Consider the following 8,045-nt stretch of genomic DNA (forward strand, 5'->3'; position numbering starts at 1 on the left):
ACTGGAGGTTCCTCTCGAAAGGCCAGTCAAGCAGTCTTAATGTGCCTCCACTGGGCTGTTTGGCGGCGCGCTCTTCCATCCATTGGTCTGGGAAACAAAAGTTTATTATATCACATCATTTGTTCTCATTGACCTCAATCTCCTACAGGCATTGCATTTGAAAAATCAGTGTTCATGTGCTTGTCACCATACCATACTGAATTAATAGTGGGAAATGAGCCTGTCTTGTCTGCATGTTCCTACAACGCTTTTCCTCCATATATCCATTATGGATAAACCAGCAGTGGTTTGAAAGAGAAGAGGGTTCCCTTGTGAAGAGTAAATTATTTGTTGTCGATGTGGAGTTGTTTGCATGTTAAAGACAGTATGTAACCTCCAACCCACTTCATTTCTGTTAAGTGTGATTAGGAAAAAGAGCGAATGCTGGTGCTGAGATGCAGTGTGCTATAATTTTGTGTGTAGTCATAGCAATGTCTTAGAGGAAGAAAGATCAGACCTGTCTCTCAGTTTAACACATGTTACAGGTTTTGGTATGAGGATTTTGCTAATAGACTGCAAATCCATACTCTTCACCGTCTGTCTGCTTACAGGCAACTTTGAGATCATGAGAGATGCTGCCTGTGCAGAGTTGTGCATCGTTACACTTCTCCTCCACACTGTAAGACTCGATCTCAGCATCCCTGATGACAAACTCCTGAGCACCTCACACCAGCCTCTCCTCTTACTCGTTAGGCTCCTCTCTCGTGCTCTCCCTGACATAAACAAAACACTAATATTCTTTTCTCTCAGAAGCTGCTTTCTGCCTGGTGTTTCCTCCCATCTGACTTGCCATTCCTATGTGCTGATAGACTGGATGCACTTGCAATTTATCTCTTTTACAGCTGTTTTTGTGTGTGTAGATGCACAAAGATGCTGGTGATCAGTGTGTGTGCCTCAGGTTTTTGGGCATTACACAAGGAGGTAAACAGAGACTAATTAAATCCACCAGCAGTCCCTGGTGAATGCTGCTCTCTATTCACTGTTGTTTTCCCTTCGCTGTGACATAGCCTCTTCATTAATCCAACTCAAGGTGTATGCAAGTGAAACCTATTCAAGGGTGTGATTTACCTCAACAGCAGGGATAATGCTGTTGGACAATTCCTTTGAGAAGCCTCTTGAAGAGATGTGTGAAGATGTCCTTGAGCATCTGCTGATGTTAAGCTTGAGCAAATACTGAGCCTGGATTTTATATTAAGGGTCATTCACGTCATTGTGGCCATTAGTGTCATTCTTAGAAATATTTCCCAATCCATTTATACATAGTTGCATCATGTTTAAAGAAAGGTATAATTGGACATGAGGAGATAATCACGTTCTTTTGGGAGATATCAAGGTGCTTGAGATACTCTTAATTACCTTTTCCTCTCATGTTACTTCCTGAAGGAGTCCTCATCTACGTAATTATGATTATGGTGTCCCCTGAGCGAGCAGGTGAGAGGATTCTAGTTGTGTATGCAGCACATGTGATCCAAAATAAGATAAATCACCCCAGAAAGTGGATTAGAATAATTCAGGGGGGCTTCATAAAGCCTGTCCACATGGTCATTGAGCAAAGGATTTGAATTTGAAGAAGAGAGGAGACAGAAAAGCTGATTGCTGTTTTGGCTGTCACCAGATAAATCACTACATATCTAAATATTAACTTGTCATATCACTGGATAAAGCTCAATAGCCTGGTAGCAGGAGGTGGTGAGTCAACAGCTCCTCCTATTGAGCACCACAACAGCTACAACTTACACTGTAATTTTTCAGCCAGTGGGCCAGCACCAGGGGTGATTTGCATCGACAGCGAGAGTATAGCCACAGCGCTGGGGGACATGTTCATGCAGGTTTTTTTCTCATTAAAAGCTGCACGGTCCTCATTCATTCATGTATGCATAAAAGCTGCTAAAATTGACTCTGTTTCCAGGGTGCCAGTGCTGCAGCACAGAGATGCAGCACAGCTCCAGAAACACTTGGCCTGCAGGCTATTGGAATGACATCTTAGAAACCAAAGCCTATGGAATATTAAAGCTAGAACTAAAGAGATTTCTGTTAGTTTGGCAGGTAGCAAATCATGTTTTTACAATGTTTTGTACTCCATTCTGGTATGCGCAGAGAATTGCATGCACTTTGAATTGATGGCAAGTGTTTGAGTTACAGCTTTATACTGTGCTCTCTTGGGTGTCTGGCACAGCATATTAAGGATGCAGAGTTCAGTGGAATATGACACAAAATGCATCTCACTGTTCTCTCCAATCTCTGTCTCTCCCCTTCCTTCCTTCTTTTCCCTATAAATCATTATACAAAGAAGGAAAGAGTTGAAAGCACAGCAGTGAATGCCCTTAAGGTATTTGCACCCTGCAGGTGAGGGGAAGTCCATGGAGGGTAAACAGAAGAAGTGAAGTTTTGCTCTACTTTGCAAAACGTATTCATGGGATTCTAAAAACCTTTGCCTTTTAATACTGTTCAGTGTTACGAAAACTTCTTGGCCAAAGATCCTCCTGCCATTAGGTCCAACTATGGTATTTTTCCCCATTATACTATGAAACCAGTGAGCTTGATCAGTGTTTGGTGTGAAATGCCAGCACGCTGCAGCTCTTGCCAGGTTAGCTGGGATAGTGAATCTCTCTCCTAATGAGCGATGGCCAGTCTTCATGCTGTTATGAATTGAATGACAATTCATTGACCTTTACCAAACTGGTTTGTGCCAACAGCAATTATCTGTACAGTGGAAACTTATTTAAAAGAAGTTTATTTTTAGATATGGGAAGTGTTTCGTTGGCCTAATCTCTAAGTTTGGTCCTTTGAACGGAATACAAATATTTATTATGTTCAGCAGTGGCTGTCACCTCCGGGGGGCAGCAGGGATGTACGTGAGCACATTGTGCTTGAGCCTAAATGCCCTGCACCCTCATGCTTACAAAACGAGGTCTAATACATTTTCAGGAAGATTAGAGAGATGTCCTTTTGCCAAATAAAATACCTGACAAATTAAAGTCCTTCATTAAAACAAATAAAGAGCTATGTTTTCAATTAAATGGGACATTTTTGATGGTAAATGTGTATTGTCTTAAAGTCTATATCATCATTTTTGGTTCTCAGATAATTAACATTTGTGCCTCAATGTTGTTGAGTTGCTTGAGATTAGATGGATCTGCAGTCAGTATGAATATGGTATTTGTGACTGTAAAACACAAGCGTGAACTTATTGTACCTGTTTGTCATTTGCTAGAAAAGTTAAAGCAAAACTCAGGTCTATGATTACAGACTGGAAGAAAAGTCAAAAGTTACCTGTGATAAGATACACAACCTATATGGCCAAAGAGGTAGAATGACTGTAAATTATTATTTACATGAAGCCAGAATAAAAATAGCTGACAAAAAAAAAATAGGCAGAATGGACAGACCCCACATCACACTGAAGGATTGGAGCTGATGTTTGCTGGAGGTGGAGGGGAGCAGGTGAAGAACAGTTGACATGACATGGCAGCAGTCTAGAGACAAACAGTTGACTGGTTACCAGATGTCATGCTGAGTCACAATGGTTCAAGTGAACAGCCACAGCTGACACATGAGCACATGCATGGAATTGGCTACTTTCACTTTCACACACACACAAAAAACAAAACATTAGAGTCATAATCATAATCAGTGGATTTTGCCAGTTGACATTTCTGGGTATGAATTAAACAAATACACTTAAAGTACTAGAGATACTGTATGTCCTTTGTGCAGCCAGAACTGTAAGTTTTAATGGTGCAAACTGATTTAAGTCATTGGAACTGTCCATTACATAGGAACATAGGAGGCTCAAGCAGTAAGCCAATATCAGTTGCCGTGGTGACGTGCATCATTTAAAAACATGCTGTAACTAACTGCAAAACGGCATTAACATCCTAGGCTTGCAACATTAGACCACCAAGGATGTGCTGCACATGTGAGTAGACAGTTGTTGCTGCACATAAATAAGGCTTGGGAACAAAACAGGATCTTGTGGATATTTATTCATTGTTTATTAACAAAATCATATATAATTTTTTTATTTTAAAAAGAACAAAAAATTATACTTTTTTGCAATAATTTCTAAGCATAACTTAGAAATAACTAATTGTATCATAACCGAGTATCCTATACTATATAACTACTGTATATGTCATACCAGACAAACAGCCTACACTACTTTTGTTGTGCTGTCTTATCTATAGCAGATTGATACCAAGAAGACCTAAAGCTGCATCCAAACAAAAAGTGTGACTGCTACAAAACTTACCTGAACTGATTGTGTGAGTGTTAATGATGTATATTATTTTGAAGTGATGTGTGACAGGCTGGCGGTCTGTCCAGGGTGCACCCCGCCTCTTGCCCAATGTCAGCTGGAACTGGGTCAGGCCCTCTGCAGCCTTGGATGTACCAGGATAAGCCACAGATGGATGGATGGATTTTGAAGCATTTGCCAGTGGTGGTGCATTTACAGGTATCATGCCAACTGTTTATTGACATGTCTTGTCCTTTCTATGCCAAGGGGGAGAGATTTTCAGTGTCAGAGAGTCCCAAAGTGTCTAACTCAGATTACAAATCGGATTCTGCCATGAACAGTTTCACCCACTCAGCAGCTCATAATTAAGATTTAACTGATATGATGTGCAGCCTAAGAACTGCCTTGCATTTGTTGTCTATCCTGTCCTTCTTCCTAGTACATCACTAAATAAATTAAAGGAAGCTAAAATCGTTAACTATTTTTTTAAACCAGACAAGAAAGGGAAGCACATGACCTAGTCTGTTTGGCCATTTCATGCAGTCAGAATTGTCTGTTCCTGTGAAAAAAATCCCCTTCTTATGTACATATTAATCATTATTTCTAAAAATTGCTAATATTTATGAGCTTCTTGGCAGTATACACACTATTTCCCAGAAAATATGAGGAAGCTTTCTAATTGCTGTTACCCTGAGTAAACCATGGAGTTGAGTATGTGTGTGTCAGTGCCATTAAAACTGCATCAGTCTTCAGTTAATGTCTTTGATTTTCTGCTGCACAGCTTCATCAAGAGCCTAAGCATACATTCTAGTAAAATCAACAATGACAGTGCCTGAGCTTTCACTCACTGCATGACTGACCCCTTATTAAACATGATTGTCAACTTGTAAGCTCTGTTCCCCAACTCACTGTTTGGGATTTTGCTTCGTAGGGAAGCCGAAGCATCTCCATCATTAAGTGTAAAGTTCATTAAACTGGTGAAACCAGTTGTTTATGACTTCAGTTATGAATAAATCCAAAGGAATTTTAAAATTACTCATTGGAGAGAGTGTGTTGTAAAGGGACTAATAATAATAAAGTCGTTAATAATTCAAAAATACCAAAGCCGCACAGACTCCAACTCTGAAATGTGAAAATTTGATTGTTTTCTCTCTTCTTTGATAGTAAATTGAGGTTTGAGCTGTTGGTCTTCACAAAACAAACTACAGTATTTAAATATGGAAACTTAGACTTTTTTGTTTTTACTATTTTCTAATATTTTATAGACAAAACTCTTAAATGGTTGAGAAAATAAGCATTAGTTCAACCACTAATTGGACACTAGTGTGACTGCACTTTATTGTAGCCTTCAGTTTACAGATTTGGCTTCACACCTTTAAAGAAGAAAGCAGTAATTATTTTTCAGTGAATTACCAAGTTCTACAGTTTCCCCAAAGGCATGTTGGTAACTCAGACTTGGTAAACCTGAAAAGCTTAGCTCAACAGTTTCTGATGCAGAAACAAGTCAACCAAAGACTGTAAACCCACAGATACACAACAACAAAAAACAAGAACATTTATTTGAGTTGTCAGTAACATCGATGGCTCATACTAATGCAGCACAATCCCATTTCAGACTTTCATTCAACTGCTTCAGTTTTAAGCCTTTTAGCCCTAGACTGTCTCCTACAATTGAGGAGACATGCATAAATATGACATTCTGCATGATTAATGCCAAGTACCTTCACCTTTTGCAATAATAGGTGAAGTCTGCTTTATATCAGTTTCTACCCAAATTTTGCAGCATTTGCACCATTTCCCCTCTGTTGCATTATGTAAATAAGAAACCTGCATTCTAATAAATGCCAAGTAATTAAAATGTGCAGCTTCTGACAGATTTATGAATATTAATAGAATTTGACGACTCCTCACAAGAAGCAAACAAGCTGTGCTGTGCATGTATCTGCTAGAACATTTAAGGCACAGTCAAGTTAGGGTGAATTTGTAAAGAACAGTGACCTTTCTTTGAAATACCGTGACTATTGTACTGAATACTAGTTAGCAATGTGTTTTTCTTACTCCTGTGGATAATCGGTCAAGTGTAGAGAAGGTATTGTCTTGTGCAAAGATGAACATCAAAAAAAATTCTAAACAGCAGCAGAGGCCCCATGTTTGACACTAAACACTAGCTGTGTACATTTCAATTTCTGAAGTTACAATCTAAGAAATCATTCCCACTTGTTTTTGCTTTGTACAGGTAGCCCTTTCTCAGAACAGGTCCATCAATTACAGCCTAGCCTTAAAATCATGTGATAGTGGTAGAAAAGTCTGTGGTCCAGACTTAGCCATGGCTTGGCAGTTATCATAACTGTCCCAGAAGGTTGATAGCAAAGTCCAGATTCAGAGCATTGATTGCAGAAGTTCAGCAAATTTCCCAGCTCAGTAAAGTGAAACTCAGCCAATGACTTACTTTACTATTCCATGTATTGCTTTTTTCTGTCTATCAGTGATGCAGAGAGTGGTGCCTGCCAGCAAGATTGCATCACTGCATTAAGTCATACAGATATTGCAAGAAAAGTAGAGTCTCTTATCTAACCTTATAGAAATATGAATACATAATAATATAAACTTCTTTAAACAAAAAACCCCTTCAGTCCAGCATGTGTAACTGTTCTGTTTCCTTACCAATACATATGGGATTGTTCTTTAAGTTTGACAAACTCTAGGGCTCAACACAACTATAATCAAACCATCATTAGTTTTTTGTGTCCAAGTTTCAAAAATATAGAACTTTGCTAACTATAATGCTGCGGTCAAACAGGAGTAGTTCTGAGCTGCAGACATGCCCACACTGGTATGACATTTAATTATTTAGTTCACAGTGAATGTTGCACATCCTGAGGAAGTATTATTTGCTACAACAGTGACTCTAAAGTCAAAAACAAGCTGTTGATTTGAATCAGACTTTCAGCTGCTTTTTTGTTATGTGAATTTTGTCCATACACATGTGGAAATGTAGTTAATGCAGCTCATCCTCTGCAAGGGTGGGACAGCGTTCATACCACATGTGGTCTGGACACATGCTTTGCTGCCAGATCCTGTGATGGCACCTCATGATAAACATTATCAGATTTGTTTATTTCAATGCTCTGGATAGAGGAAATGGCATCAGTATGTATTCTCTACAAAGGACTGTATGTATTTACCATGGTCTAGTTAGTGAAATCTTTATTATTGCATGTTTAACATTGCCATCAGCCAACCAGCACTTTGACCGATCACTTCCTTCTTTCTTGAGCTCCTGTTTTCATGTTTAATTTTAGCAAATCAACATAACCACTTGTTTACAAGTTTTAAAGCTTGGTACAGAGGACTGGAGTTATAGATATCGATGTAGCCACAGCTTAAAAGCTGGCACAGACTCAAACTCCACTATGCTCCACTCTGCAATGGATTATTTGTTATAAAACACAGACACTGTGGACAGAAATTACATATTTCATAAAGGCACAAAACCATAGTTAAACATGAAATCTGAAAAGATACATTTGAAACAGTACAGGACATATGGTACATATGGTACACAGCTAAAATTGTGCAATCAGTTGTGTTTTTTTTATGTAAAAGCCAAGCTAAAACTTAAAGAGATTTAATAATGTCATCTCAACATTGGTTATATAAACATTACACTATTTTTCCATAGTAATAGTGAAAAGAAATAGTAGAATCTAAGCAGCATTAGGTGTGGTTCTGCCACCACCCTCGATGTACAATACAAGACAAACTGACT

This window comes from Mastacembelus armatus, chromosome 10 (genome assembly GCF_900324485.2).
Source record: "Mastacembelus armatus chromosome 10, fMasArm1.2, whole genome shotgun sequence".
NCBI lineage: Eukaryota > Metazoa > Chordata > Actinopteri > Synbranchiformes > Mastacembelidae > Mastacembelus > Mastacembelus armatus.